The 16,714-nt window shown below is 41.4% G+C and overlaps 1 pseudogene; it reads right to left on the bottom strand.

Annotated features, from left to right (window-relative positions):
• Window positions 1–2,343: 2,343 nt before the first annotated feature.
• On the bottom strand, window positions 2,344–16,201 carry LOC142436760 (inositol oxygenase pseudogene; annotated as a pseudogene).
• Window positions 16,202–16,714: the final 513 nt, after the last annotated feature.

Below are 16,714 nucleotides of genomic sequence, written 5' to 3' on the forward strand. Positions count from 1 at the left end.
CTACCAGTGGTAGGTATCAGTCTCCTTGATGTTCGCCTCGATCATTCTTTCTTTTCTGTCTTGGGAATGATGTTGCTTTCTTCATACATAATGCTATTGATGCCATTTTACAGCTGATCCAGTTTCCTGTTGTTCGCGTTCAATTAATCATATCTGTACGTGAGATGGTCTTGACATTCATGTGTGATGTACCAAAGGTTATATTTGTGCTCTCATGTCTTTGACTCATGTCTTCAGCTTCATGGTCCCAGCTTCATTTTGACTGAAGATAACAAGCTCCTCCAAAATCTCTATTATGTTTGGCCTTACATTTTATAATTTCACTTTGGTCAGGGTATACATAACATACAAAGTCAACAACAAAAAAACAAACTCACATCAATGAATTCCTTGAGATAATGTCACAATGAAGTAAATAATCTTGCCCTCAGGTAGAGTACATTGGAGAGTGGATTACCTCTACCCTCTATACAGTCAAGGCATTATAGAGCAGTCCCTTAGCGGATTGAGTGTGTGTCCTTGACAGATAGTACAGTACTCGAGGTTGCATACACAAAAGTTGTAACCTAGCCATCTTTCCCAGACTGCCTTGTTTGGAAGGGCTAATCTTCTAAGCATGTGTTGACATTTTGCTCCTCTTTGGGCTTCTATAATCCCCCATTCTATTGTGATTAATGAACTTTCAGTTACTCATGAATTTGAAAGTCTCCTGTATTCTGTGTCTTAGTGATGTAACAACCTGACTGTGAATATTTAATGCTCTTATGACTTTGTGCTAATAGCATTCCTCATCCACATTATGTATCTGTGGTTTTGTGTCATCTTTTTGTCCTTATGGCTGAGTAAATGCTGTCCTTAATTTATATTTGGGACTGGGGTATCTTTTGTACTCTAAAACATTTTCCACAGACGTACTTGATTTTACTTCAGTGAATTACATTGGTATAAGCCTATATGTATAGCAGCCATTTGTGGTTTTTACAAAGGTATATGTGATTTCCAAATTTCTATCAGAAGGACCCCGTTTTCCAACTGCTTTTCTTTCCTCTGTTTCCTAATCTCTCATTCCACTTACCAATAATTATCTATGCTACTTGACTGCATGGTAGGTCAATTTCATACTGAAGTGGTTGGAAGAATTCTTTAATTTCTTCATTAGTGATTGGTGGGTAAATTTGACTCTTCACTGTATTGGCAAGATTTTCTTGTATTTGCACAGATATTCCATCACAGGGAGCATTGTGGTTCAATATAGTTCTCAACATTTCCATTTGATGAGTGAACAGTCATTCCTCTTGTATTTGTCTATCCCGCGTAGTAAGCCATCTGATTATTTGATTCAATAAGCAACCACCATATTTCTGACTGTACATTTTTCTCACAGCCATCCTAATAGACCTTGGGATGCAATCATCACACACATAGGTAGCTAATGTCATTTCTTTCTTTACCATGTTTCCTAACTCATAACCTCTGCTTCTGTGTTTCTGTCATTTTTAAGACATTCATGTTTGTGATGCATATGGGATTGTTTTGGATTAGGTTCATGAGGATGAAGTTATCTTTGGTATGATAATGTGACCATTTGGAGGCCAAGATTACAGGATGCATCTGACATCAACAGCTTTACCCCAATCCACCCTTGCTAGCTTAATTTCTCTCTTCTACACAATATGAGAATAGAGGCCAGCAGACAGATAGGATTCTAGTACCCTCATATAATAACAGGCAGGAGCAAAGCATGTTCTTGGAAACCAAGACCTCTGCCCTTGGAATCTTCTAGACCCAGTGAAACTTGGATGCCAAGATTCATGAAGATCTCCAGAAATACAGGCACTCTTGACTGTTGAAAAGAGACCCATCATACTAGATCCATTCAAGGATGCCACATTGTGTCATGTAAAATGAAGTAAATCAAGCCCCATTTCATTTAGTCCTATTCCCCTCATTGCCATCCTGTAGAATAAATTTTAACTGCTCTCGAAGTCACTCAAGGTTATATATCATTGGTTTCTTCACTTCTTGTCCCTAGTTTGAGGCCCCTTCTTAGAAAAACAGAAAACTTACACCCTTGCTGGTAATTGAAAACTTTTGTAATAAAGCCTATAGTCCCCAATGATGTATAAAAATAGCTTATTGTCACTGTCAATGCTGATGAATGGCAACCATGTAGGACAGAGTATACTGCCCTTATGGGTTTCCAAGATTGTACTTTTTTTTGACACTTTAAGGTCTTTATTGATGCAAACCTGAGCACAGTCAGGTGGGTGGGGTCTATCAAGGAAGTGGGGTGGGCCAGGCCTGTCTCCATGATCACAAGGTTGTCTTGGGCATGCAGGATGGTCACCAACTGAGGACTCTGGGGAAGTACTTGCCAATGAGCCCCTGGTAATAGGGGTGCAGTATGTCCACATCAGGCAGGTCTGGACATTTGATGTAGAGTTCAAACTTGAACTCCTGAACCCGGGGCGGCATGTTCAGGGCTACACAACTGCCGGTAGTCACCACCGGTGTGCCACGCATAGAAGGAGTGGAACTAGAGGAAATTTGTTGAACTTCATCACTTGGTACATATACTCATCATGGCCCCAGTACATGAGGACATTCCCCAGGCTGCAGTGAGGCTGGTACATCCCAAGCTCAGAGCTGTATAGAGGATCCCTGAGGCCTGGATTGTCCTGGAAAGTTGAGTCGCAGAAGACCACAGAGGCCTGGGGCCAGCAGCCCACAGGATAGGTGTTTCTAACTACGGCCCACTGGGGCTCCTTGGCCAGGGGCAGCAACTTCCCCAGATTATGCAGCATCCCCACCAGGTACAACCAGTCCTTGTGGGGATGTGCCCTCCGGATGCCCTCCACAGTCTGGAAGGCATGGAAGGAGGTAGGGACATCCACATCCGGATCCGACTCATCCACCAGCTGGTCCAGCAGGTCTATGGCCTCCAGGACTGTTATCTCCTTGGAGGAGCAGGTTCCGAAGTGGGCGTGCTTCCCTCTGATGAAGTCCACCACCTGCTGTGTGTGCATGAGTCTATAGCTGGCAAAGACGAGGTCCAGGAGCTGGCCACAAGTGTAGTTTCAGAAGATGGCTTTCCCCTTGCCCATTCTGGGCTCCATCTTCAGCTGGCCAACCATTGTGGGTTCCGGGAACTCTTCAAGAGTATGGAGCCAGAGAGAAACAGTGTATCCCACAACAGACCTAGCCAGTCTTATGTAATCATCCAAGACTGCAATACTTAATGGGAGTAGTAAGCCCCATCTTTCTCCCCTCTAAAAAACATTGGTATCACTTTTACACTGAATGGACATTTCCATTTTGCTTCAGTGGGCAGTATCATGTACCTTGGGAAACACTGCTGTATGTCTCTAGGGGAGCCGACTGTTATCTCTCTGAATCGCAGAAGCTGGTGGTTTTGAAGCCTCCAGCTCGTGATAAATGGAGGAATAAGTCCACACTGGAGCACAGCTCCAACACTGACATCCTTACATGCCTGCCACACTACAGATAACCTCGACCCCAGCAAGTTGATACACATAATGAAGAATTACACAAAGAGAAGATGTAAGACACACCAAGTCCCTGAATAGGTATTGAGGTGTTAAAGAGATTGAGGGTAAACAGGACACCCTAATCTGGTTACTCTGTTTATATTGAGTAGAGCAACTATATCCATATGTTCATAATGCAAAATAGAGTGACCTCAATTCACAATGGCCTCAAGGAGAGCCAAGTTTAAGGACCCAGGCCTTCAACTTCTTGGCCCCTCCAAACTTAGCTTCTCGGGACCATTTAGAGCAGTGGTTCTCAATCTTCTTAATACCATGACCATTTAATACAGTTCCCCCAACCATACAATTATTTCCATTGCTACTTTATAACTATAATTTTACTACTGTTATGAATCAGGCGACCCCTGTGAATGTGTCGTTTTACCCCCAAAGGGGTGGCAATCCACAGGGTGAGACCCACTAATGTAGACAGTTTTCATGTTACTGCATATTTCAGCTCACAGTTGCAGAGGCTGACAAGGCTCAGATTCCTGTCCTGACTCTTATCCTAGATCAAGTATATCCAGTGGCTGATGAATGCAAGATGGGAGGTAAGATGGCAGACTTCTTTCTCAAGCAAATTGAGACCGACAACTTCCAGAAACACAATTACAGGATTTTGTCTCAAGTCCCCAAACCTTCAGGTCAGATGAAGTGTCCAGGTCCAGAACAAAGCTAAAGACCATTCAGAGAATCATTTTAAATGATAAGACCACACCCACAAGGAAGCTATCTTCCTCCTCATTGGCTGCTCACAGTAGGTCTCATCATGAAAGAGATGGCATTCTATGAACTCTTATCAACCAGGCGGATTCCATCATCATGAACCAATGCCTTAGAATCCTGACTCAGCCATGATACACAAAGTTTCAGTCATCACACCTTAATGTGATTCAAAGAATATAAAAAATTGTGAGGAATGTGTTGGAGGGTGAGAGTGAATTAAGCAATTGGTTAAGAAATGACTTTATCACCCAGATGCTCATATATGAAATCTGGTTCAGTCATTGTGGATATTTATCTGTGTAGCTCATTTTCCATAGTTCAAGCTTATACCCTCTGTGCCTCTTCAAACTTATGAAAAAGAGTAGAAGTCCCACTTAGGACTTCTAAGTCCCTCTTTGGACTGGCCATCTTTCCAGGAGTGGATGACCTCATCAAGCCCCACCAATCAACTGCTAGGTTTGAATATGTGGTCTCTCTAGCAGAGAAAGATAAAACTCACCTCCCTTTAAAAGTTAGAGCATTGGAAGTCCTAGAGAGGTCTTCTTAGTCCCGTGTGGTAGATGTAAGTCATTAAAGAACACAAAGACGAGTGTTTAATTTCTGCTATAGATTATGAATATACTCTGACACTTATATAATGGTCCAACAGGGAAGAGCTTATGTGGTAAACCAATAATTTGTCACAAATGTAGTTGATTCTTCATAGGTGTCACTGAGTCAGTTCTAGCTCATAGCAAACCTGTGTCTAACAAAAAGGGACATGACTCAGTCCTTTGCCATTCTGACAATGTTCTCATGTTTGAGCCCATTTTTTGCAGCTCCTGCATCAGTCCATCTCATTGAGGAGATTTCTTTATCATTCACTTGCCCTAATTTCCCCAATGTGATGTCTTTCTTTAGGGACTGGTCTCTCCTGATAACATGTGCAAAGTACATAAGCAAAATATCGCCATCTTTGCCTTTAAGGAGCACTGTAGCCATGTTTCTTCAATGGCACATTTGTTTTAACTTTTGGAAGTCCATGGTACTTTTAATGTTCTTTTGCCTTTACTATATTCTAATACGTTGATTCTTCTTCAGTCTTCCTTTGTATGCATTGAAGAATGTTCAACTTTCACATTCACTTTTCACAGGCAATTGAAAATACTAAGGCTGTACATTTATTCAATTACCTTTTCTTAATTGTGTTTTAAATATATTATCCTGGGCTGAATCAATGACACTATAAACAAAATTACCTTATGCTTCAAAGAGATGATTGATAAAGTTATCTGCCATAAAATAACAAGATGTCTCTAAGGTGAACCAGAGGTGAATAGAATAAACAGAGTAAGGGATGGATGTGGAGCTCATAATTAACCCAAGCTACATTCTAAGAACAGTTAATTCTTACAAAATTCCCTTTTGAAGGAAATACAGAAGATGTAGTTGCTACAGCAAAGTGTGGTGAAGAAATTAGATGGTATCTATCAGAAACAATAGTGTCTCGAATCTTAAGTCTTGTTTTCAAACAAGCAGTGATCTAAGGGTACCATCAACTAAGCCCACATGGAAGAATAACATCAACATATGTGATCCAAGGATTGTCAATAGTAACATCCAATTCTGCAGCAGAGAATGGTATCAGAGCTCAATTTTTTCCCTAATAACCATTGTCTGTGCCTCTTTTTAAAATCACTTTATTAGGGGCTCATACAACTCTTATCAAAACCCACACGTGCATCAATTGTGTAAAGCACATTTTTACATTCATTGCCCTCAGTATTCTCAAAATATTAACTCTTCACCTAAGCCCCTGGCATCAGTCCCTCATTTATCCCCTCCCTCACCACTCCCTCATGACCCCTTGATAATTTAGAAATCACTATTTTGTCATATTTTGCACGGTCCAACGTCTCTCTTCACGCATGTTTCTGTTGTCCGTCCCCATAGGAGGAGGTTATATGTAGATCCTTATAATTGGTTCCCCCTTCCCAACCCACCCTGCCTCCACCCTCTCAGTATCACCACTCACACCACTGGTCCTGAAGGGAATAATCTACCCTGGATTCCCTGTGTTTCCAGTTCCTATTTGTAACAGTGTACACCCTCTGTTCTAGCCAGATATGTAAGGCAGAATTGGGATCATGATAGAGTGTTTGGGGGTCTGGGGATCATTTAGGAACTATGCTCCATTGTTGCTGCACGACATCCTGTCTGGTTCATCTCCTCCCTGAGACAATGTAAGGGGTTGTCCAGTGGCCTACAAATGGGCTTTGGGTCTCCAGTCTGCACTCCTCCCCTCCCCCCGGCATTCACAGTGATATGATTTTTTTGTTCTGATGATGCCTGATAACTGACCCCTTCAACACCTCATGATCGCACAGGTTGGTGTGCTTCTTCTATGTGGGCTTTGTTGCTTCTGAGCTAGATGGCTGCTTGTTTACCTTCAAGCTTTATGACCCCAGACACTATATCTTTTGATCGCCAGGCACCATCAGTTTTCTTTACCACATATGCTTATGCACCCATTTGTCTTCAGTGATCACATCATGGAGGTGAGCACAGAATGATATGATTTTTTATTCTTTGATGCCTGATAACTGATCCATTCGGCACCTCATGATCACGCAGACTGGTGTGCTTCTTCTATGTGGGCTTTGTTGCTTCTGAGCTAGATGGCTGCTTATTTACCTTCAAGCCTTTAAGACCCCAGCCGCTGTATCTTTTGATAGCTGTGCACCATCAGCTTTCTTCATCACATTCACTTATTCACCCGCTTTGTGTTCAGTGATTGTGTCGAAAGGGTGAGGATCATTGAATGTTAGTTTAATAGAACAAAATATTCTTGCATTGAGGGAGTATTTGAGTGGAGACCCAATGTCCATCTGCTACCTTAATACTAAACCTATACATATATGCACAGAGATGTATTTCCCCATTATCATATATAAATGTATATATAAATATTTACATGCCTTTATTTAGACCTCTATAAATGCCCTTTGCCTCCTAGCTCTTTCCTCTATTTCCTTTGACTTTCCTCTTGTCCGACTATCATGCTCAGTCTTCATTTGGGTTTCAGTAATTCCTCTTGGTTGCATTACCCTTGACCACGCCCTAACAAGTTTTTAAACACTGATTTTAAGAAGGCCATGGATGACAGTCAAAGACCAAAACACATTTGCAGGATTTATACATGCAATAAGTCTCTGTGATTTCTGTCTGACCATAATTAAGGTATAGGAATAACCTGGCTATCAATCAGAGATGATAATAGTAGATTGAAATAAAAACTCTGACTTGAATAATTAAAAACATTATTTGCTCTCCCTTTCAGTACTCTTTGATCTTAATCTTGTTTTTCTATACTTTCTGTTTTTGCTTTTTGAATTGCAGTTTGTCCTTGTTGTTGTTATAGTTAGCAGCCATCTTGACTCTTTTATATATTTTTCTATGTAGTTTTGCTATATAGAACCCAGGGTGGGTGACTCTGTAGAAACTATAACTACATTAGGGGTCCTGGAAGGCACAACATGGAATGTGGGAGCTAGTGGGGAGTTGATATCAAATAAAAGAAGGAAGAAAATGCTTGAAGCTGATTGTGATAGTCACATGATATGACAACTATTGAATGATGTGTCTGGATTATGTCCTAATAAAAGAGTTTGAGGGGGTAAACAAGAAACAGAAAATAACAAATCTCTGGCAGGTGTACCTTATGATCCTCAAGGTAACATCCTTTTATTCAACACTTTCAAGAAGTCTTATGCAGCAGGTTCATCCAATCCAATGGTTCACTTGATTTCTTGACTTTTGCTTCTGTTGTGGTTTGAAATGAATGACAGCCACTATAATGTTACGATAATTTAAAAGAGTCTTTATTCGGTTATAACCGGACTGGTAGAATTTAAAAGCGATTCTTTGATTGGAGTCCCGAGTAGACATTTCAGTCCATCTATAAAGGCAAAAACTCATTTATCATTTGTCTAGGACTTATGCAAGCATGGACAGAAGCAGAAAGCAATATTAATGTTATTATTCTTTAAAGCTAGTGAGCATTACACAGTATAGCACTGATTATAACATTCTGTTTAATAACATAAAAATAGGAATCTACTGGTTACAACATTAAAAGCAAAAATATTATTAATTACAATGTTCTGATCCGGAGAACATGAGTGCATTCCAAAATTATTCTCTAGTGGGACTTTCCCAGATGAGAGGGGAACGGAGCAGGTCATCCAGCAGTCAAAAGATGGCATATCAGTGGCTAACACTAGTATGTCTCACTTCCATGAGCACTTATTGTGCATGCCAGCCAGATGAAATTATTGACAATACCAATATATTATTGATTTCTCATTATATTACTTATTAGTCCACTTATGAGGAGTTTGGTCTTCTTTATAATGAGTTGTAGTCCATGCTGAAGGCTGCAGTATTTGACCTTTATCAGCAAATGTTTCAAGCCAATCTTCAATCAAGCAAGGTTTTGTCACTTGCATATGGAAGGTTGTTAATATGATTTTTTCCCAAACCTGATGCCACGTTTTCCTTCAAAAAATTCCAGCATCTCAGATTACTTTGTCAGAATATACATTTAATAAGTATGGGGAGAGGATAAAATCCTATCACATTTGTTGGGAGCCGATAGCCATTAAGACTCTGGCCTCAGACACGTAGGAGAAACTTGGCCACTTTCTAACAGCAAGGCTTTGTTTCCTGCCCAACTTCGCCCCCACATTCCAAACTACGTGCTCAGTAGCATGAGAAATTGCGATAACTGACCTTGTTGCCATTAGTCAAAGTACTGAGCACCCATTGAACTGCAGATATACCATATTAGGAACATCGTGATAAGTTCACCCAGTAAGCCTTGATTTGCATGCGGACGTCGCCACGGACGTCTTTGAGAACTGTTGCACACCCTTTGTACCTTATTGGGAACATGTGGCTGATTAGTTGTTGTACAGTGTGCGGTTGTTACACAGTGTCCTTCATTGGAATATGTGCCTCCCACTTCCTTCTCTGTTGTGAATATATACCCAGAGTTTTGGCAAAATAAACGGGCTTGATCAGCACTTGTCTTGCCCCACGTCTCTGTGTCTTTTTGCCATCCAGGTTCGTTGCCTCTCCAGGTCACCGCGTGAGGGTCTCGCTGGACGAGACCCTAACACACATTGGAAAAGAACTAAAACCCGAGAAATAAAATCATCAGCATACAGACAACTGATCTTTGACAAGGACCAAAAGATATCAAATGGGAAGCAGATGCCCTCTTCAACAAGTGGTGCTGGAAAGAATGGATATCTACCTGCAGAAAGATGAAGCAAGACCCTTATCTCACTCCACGCACAAGATTAAACTCAAGGTGAATCACAGACCTTGTGGTAAAACCCCAAACTATTAGGACAATCAATGAGGGAATTGCGACCAACCTGAGAACTTTGGTGCAGGGAATATCTAGGCTATCGGATATAGGTAAGGACACAAATACAGTTGAGTCACTAATTGGCAAGAGGGGTATACCGAAGATAAAATGCCTGTGTACATCGAATGAATTCAGCAAGAGAGTAATGAGAGTGCTGACAGACTGGGAAAATATCTTTAGTAATGACACATCAGACAAACGCCTTATTAAAATTTATAATACTCTGCTTGCTTAAAAAAAAAAACCACCTAATTACCCACTGAGGAGATGGGCAAAGGACCTGAACAGAAATTTCACAAGGGCAGAAATCTGAATACCCAGTAAATATGAGAAAATGTTCCTGATCATTAGCCATCAGAGAAATACCAATTAGAACAACTGTGAGATACCACCTAACACCCTCAAAGATAGCCAGAATTCTATCAATTCACAAAATCAGAGAGTAACAAGTGTTGGAGTGGCTGTGGTGAGATGTGAACATTGGTCCACTGCTGGTGGACTTGTATGTATGTACAGCCATTATGGAATTAGATTTGGTGAAGTGTAAAAGAGATGGAAATCAAGCTACCATAGGACCTAGCAATTCCCCTATTTGGCATATCCTCAGAAGAGGCAATAAATGAACCACAGTCAGATATCTGTGCCCCAATGCTCATCATGGCGTAGTTCACAATCGCACGAAGTTGGAAACAACCCAAATTTCCATCAACAGATGAATGGATTCAAAAACTGTGGTACATGCATACACTGGAGTACTACACATGCCTGAAAAGCAGTGATGAATGCATGAAGCACATTGCCGCATGGGAAAAATTGGAGGAAATTATGTGAAGTGAAATAAGCAAAGGGTAAAAGGAGAAGTAAACCATAAGTCCACTTAAGTAAGCTTAAAAGGCAAAAGAGATATAGGGGGAAAGTTACTATATGAATACATTCCTGGGGTGAAGTCCAGGTTAGTATGGCAGGGGCCAGACCCAATCCAGGGATACATATGACAGTCAATGAAAAAGGGGGGGGGGGAAAGCAAGAAAAGTGGGGGGAGGCATGGGTAGTAGGGGAACAGGGCACTAATACATCCAAGGGGAGGGTATTGTTTAAATCTCCACAGGAGTGAGAGAGAGGGACCAGACCTCAACCTGGTGTGCCAAGACATGAATTCAACATACTGGCATGATGCAGCAGTCCAATAGAGAGGTCTTCAGGGGAAGCCCCAATCCCAGCTACATGTCCAGCCTCCCTGCCTGAAGAATAATCAGTCTGATGGTTCCCAGGGTGACTGATGGAGAGCACTGAAGGAAAATGGACTACAAAGGACAACACTGAAGCTACAGCTCTGGGAGAGGGGCACTTCTGAACAGAGCACATGGGAGCAAACTATGAGTGAAAGAGAGAGTAGAACACACCCCTGGTCCACCAAGCCCAAGGATGATATTCCTACTGGGAGCAGCCAATGCACAGAGAGGACCATAGGGCTGGCCTCAGCACGAGACACGATTTCCATCAGTGACCCATAGCGCTACAGGCCATAACACCAAAGACACGGTGTGAGAATTGTCTCCAATCTGACCCCACCACACCGGGCAGAAACACTAAGGGTGTTTGACAGAGCAACAAGGGGAGTAAAGCAATGAAGTCCCTGAGGAATCCCAAAAATGGACTTTGGAGCCAGGGTGTAACATCCCATGAGACTCGACTGGCAAACACTCATAACAGTCAACAAACAAACCGGGAACTATTTATAGACTTTTCTTTTTTGCTGTTGGTTTGTTTTGTTGTTTTCTTTTTGTGCTTAATATTGTTCTTGCATGTCTATATAGATAAGGTAGGCGGGGTAAACAATCCTGAGGAGAAAATAACAGGACTGATGGTTCCGGAAGGGACACAGGAGATGGGGAGGCAGGGGAAAGAAAGGGGGGAGCCAACAAAAGCAGGATAGGAGAGCAACAAGTGATGTAAACTTGATGGTGAGGAAGGCGCAGGAGGCCTGATGGCGTTTGATCAAGTGCAATGTATCCACGAGGAATTACTGAAAACCAAATGAAGGTTGAAAATGATAGTGGGACAAGAGGAAAGTAAAAGGAAATAGGGAAAAGAACTAGGAGGTAAAGGACACGTAGAGAGGTCTAAATAGAGGTATGTATTTATATATAATGATCAGTAAATAGATCTATTCAAGTACTCCCTCAATGCAAAAATAGTTTGTTCTAATAACTTGCCATTCTTTGGTGCTCACCTTCCTGACTCAATCACTGAAGGCAAAATGGGCACATTAAAAAATGTGATGAAGAAAGCTGATGCTGCCCAGATATCAAAAGATATAGCATCTAGGGTCAGGAAGGCTTGAAAATTTAAAAAGCGTCAATTTAGCTGAGAAGGAATAAAGACCACATGGAAGAAGCACACCAGCCTGTGTGATCATGTTGTGTCAATGGGATCAACTATCAGGCATCAAAGACCCAGAACAAAAAACCATATCACTGTGAAACCCAAGGCCATCTGTAGACAATTTGACACCCCCTCACAGAAGGGTCACAAGTAAGAGATGAGCCAGTCAGGGTGAAATATAGCACCAATGAAACATACTACTTTCCTCTAGTTATTCAGTGCTTCTTCTCCTCCTCCCCATTATCATGACCCCAATTCTAGCTTACAAATGCAGCTAAACAAGAGCATGTACACGATACAGATAAGAGCTGGAAACACACGGATCCAGGGCAGATAACCCCTTAGGACCCATAATGATGGTAGCTATACCAGGAGGGGAAGGGGAAGGTGGGAGTAGAAAGGGGAAAGCGATCACAGTGATCTACATGTAAACCTCTCCCAGGAGGAGGACCAACAGAAAAGTGGGTGAAGGGAGACAGCGGTTGGTGCAAGTCATGCAAAAAGTAATAATTTATAAATAATCAAGGTTTCATGAGGGAAGGAGGGTGGGGAAAGGAGAAATGAGAAGCTGATACCAAGGGTTCCAATAGAAAGAAAATATTTTGAAAATGAAGATGGCAACATATGCACAAATGGGCTTGACACGATGGATGTATGTATGGATTATCTTTAAGCTGTAAGAACTGCCAATAAAGTTATTTTTAAAAATTCTTGTAACATACTTTCCTGATTTTAAACCATTCCGTATTCCCTTGTTCTGTTTGCACAGCAGCCTCTTGATCCACGGACAGGTTCCTCTTGGGTGCAATGGAGTGTTCTGTAATGCCCATTCTTCCCAAGGCCATCCAGAGTTTGTTCTAAACCACACTGCTCCTGTGTTGTAGGTAGCTGAAATTTATTGTTTCCTAACCTCCCACTGATGTGTATATCTGAAAAATTGGGTATGTCCTAGAAGTGATGGTGGATTTCAGCTGAAATCTGCTCAACCTCAAACGGCATTCTCATTATTTGGGCCAGATGGTTTCTCTGAGATGTCTCAGATTCTCTGGAAATATCTTGGACTTGACACATTTCTTTAGGGACCTGGAAGATGAAAACTAAGACTCTAAATGTGAAATAGAGACAAGGACCTTGACTCAGGGACAGCAAACAGATAATGCCATCCCTTACAGCCAGTCATGTAAAACTTTATCTTTCTACCCACCAAAATTGGAAGAATAGACATTTTTTGCATGTGAAAGCATTATATATGTTGTATTTATTTCTTGAATAATGAGCATAAGTAACATTAGATATGCAAGTCTGTTTTTACGTGAATTGAGTGTGTTCTATATTGGATTTTGAAGATATGGATTTATTGCTCTATTCAATATAAACAGGGCAAACAGATTCGGATGCATTTTCACCCTCTATCTCTTTCACATCTCAGTACCTTTTCCGGGTCCTCGGTGTGTTTTAATATCTTACTGATTTACAGAGATACATTAACTGTATCAACTTGCTGGGATCATAATTCTCAGTGGTGTGAAAGTTTTGTAATTGTGTCAATTTTGAAGTCTGGTCGAGTAGTGGGCAGAGTTTGTCTATTAATCCAGAGTTGACAGCTTCAAATTGAGTAGGTCTCTAATTGAGAAAGATAAGAAGTCTGCTCCTATAACGGCATAGTGCAGTGTTTACTGAAGTACCTGATACTGCCCCTTGAGGGGAAATGGAATGGTGCACGTGTATTTTATGGGAGAAATATGTGGTTCCCATAAGGAATTAGAAACTCAAGGGCAGTTCTACCCTGTCCTAAATAGTCACCATTAGTATGCTCCGACAAGGGGCAGTGAGATTTTTTTGTAATACTTTATTCTGGATTATGGGCTATAGTAAAAACGTTTCAATAGTCAGCAAGGATGTGGGTAATTTTTTCCATTTTCCTGCTAGGGGGCATGCAAAAGGGCCACTAAGTTTGGGAGCATATGATTGACAGCACTAGTTCTAGGGAACAGTTCTAATCTGTTCATAGGTTGGCTGTGAGGGAGAATGGACACCATATTACTGGGTTTTAGTTTATTTTACATTTCTGGTATAATGTGGCCTCAGAGAATGGATCAGTTGGGATGGGATCATGTATGATCATATTCCGTGGTAAAGGGATTCAGGCTATGATAGCAAATCCTTTATCCCTTCATAATCTTTTCTGACCTAGATGTCAGGGGATTTTCCTGAGGTGTGGCTCCAGAACATTTCATCTCTGATCTGATTACAGCAAGAAAGGAGACCTGGATCAGAGCTCTGTGGACTAGCAGTCTCTATGCAGTGAACCTCCCAGATTCAAGGTAATGCTGAAGCATACATCTATGGTGCTGTCTAGGGCAGATTAAGCCCACAGACATTGCAAGCAGACAAGGACCTTGCCCAGACACAACAGAATAAGAGAGCCTTATCCTATGACTGATGGGATATGTAACAAAAGATATGAAATTCTACCCACCTAATCTATAAGAAAGTTAATTTTGAATGAAAAAAAAAACAGTTAATGATGCTTCCTTCATAAACACACTTAATAACTAAGGAAATGTGCTGGAATCTTCTCCAGAGATCAATAATCTAAACACATCTGGTTTGGGATGCAGTAATGGTTACTGTACTATAGAGAGATGGAGCTCTTTTCATTAGGTATTGGGCTTTTAATACACAGTCAAGGCAGAGTTGATTAGGTATTGGGTTATTAATCCCAAGGTCAGTGCTTTGAATTTACCAGCCAATACCCAGGGCAGATATGGGGTCATATACTCCTGGAATGATTTACAATATCATAAGACCAACAGTAGCCCTCATGGCAGAGTGGTTAACAGGTGGGCTGTGTACCCCGAGGTCTACAGTTCCCAACAGTCTGCTGTCCCAAGGGTGAAAGACAATGCTATCTGAGCCTGTAAAGAATTACAGTCTCAGAATCCCACAGGCGTCATTCCTCCTATGAGGTTGTGTGGCCTGAGAACTGAATGGAAAGCAGTGAGTCTGAGTCTGCTTGTTAAGTCAAAGGGGAACTTCCCCTATTTTCTATAAAGCTGCTCTGAGTAGCAATAGGCATCATGGTAGTGAATTTGTGCTAAGGGCCAGAGCCAGAGTTGACTTTTCAAAATGTCAAAACCATATGGCGTATAAGAGATCCAGTTAGATGAAGCTATTTCTGGAAGGGTTTTGCTCGTTCCTCCTTCCCTTTCACACTTTTCTGTTATTGAAATCACTTGGGTTGGTGGCACAGTGGATAATGTTTAATGGCTGCGGTTTTATGCTGACTTGGCTGGGCCAGGATTCTCAGAAGTTTAGGAATTACGAATGAGCTTAGGTGACAGTGTTCGATATAATGCCATCACTTCCATGAAGAGATTTGCTGTCAGCAGCCAAGTAGTGGGAGGTGTTATCCTGTTGGGTGTGGTTTTCCCCGTATAAATTCAAGTACATTCTATCTGCAGCTTTTGTCCAGTTCTGGGGACTTCCTAGACGTGTGGATCTCCAGATGTGAGAGAGCATCTTGACATATTTCATATATAGCTTGGATTCATCAATCTGCACAGCCATGAGGAAGGAGCCTACCATCTGACCTTCCCTTCTTATTTCATTGTGCATTCGACCTACTTGAGTCAAGAGAAGGGTCCAGACTGATATCTGAGCCTTGCCAGCCTCTACAACTGTGAATTGAAAAGGTGAGTAGTATGACTAGAAGGTTTCCTAACTATTTCTGACACAGGTGGCAGGATGGGAGAAAAACTGGACTTCCCAATCTAGTACAGTGCATAATCTTGAAACTCCACAAGAGAAATTCTCCCCTTTCCTATAGGATCTCTAGGAGTCAGCATTGACTCCAAATCTTCCAGGGAGTAAGGGTTCTGGGACGAAGGTTGTGGAGGGCTGGGCTCTCCCTGAGCTTTGAGCAGATGACTTATCATTCATAGTCCAGGATACCTTTTGGAGCAGATTGATCAGAATGAGCTCAGGGACTCACACAGTATTTTGGAGTTTTCCATGCAGAGTTTGTTGCTAAGTGAGGTTTCACCAATTGCCTCTCTGAAATAGAAATTTCCCCACCATTGTTCTTGGCAGCTGTTGCCCAGATATATGGAGAGACATTGAAAGTCATGGTGGAGAGCTGGCCCTTCATCTCGCTGCCCCTGGTTGTTCTAGTGACAATCTCACAGGACATCTTTTGCTTGTGAGAGGCAGTTGTCTTCATATTCTAAGTTTCAAGAGTATTTAGATAACATTTGATAATTGGTTGTTTTTAATTTATGGTGGCCCGTGTTTTCCGGAGAAGAACCGTGCCTCATAGTGTTTTCAGAGATTGCTTTTTCAAAAGTAAGTCACCAGGCCTCGCTCTTAAAGTGTCTCTGAGGAGAAACCAACTATCTTCTAAGTTAGCTGCTAATCATTTTATCTGTTTGAATTATTAGGAGTTCCAACTTTAAAGAATTTACCATGAATTTCACACTTATTCAAGGAGAAAAATGGCACACGGTGATGTTTTTATTTTGGAGGTTTTAAAGAATTTTTCCTAATTCTTCCATTTAAGATTTTTAGGTTGACATTCATATTTGTTTTGTTTCATTTTTTAGTAAAATTCTCCAAGCTTTTAGGAAAAAGGGGCATTGCAGTT

This window comes from Tenrec ecaudatus, unplaced genomic scaffold (genome assembly GCF_050624435.1).
Source record: "Tenrec ecaudatus isolate mTenEca1 unplaced genomic scaffold, mTenEca1.hap1 Scaffold_602, whole genome shotgun sequence".
Classification (NCBI taxonomy): Eukaryota; Metazoa; Chordata; class Mammalia; order Afrosoricida; family Tenrecidae; genus Tenrec; species Tenrec ecaudatus.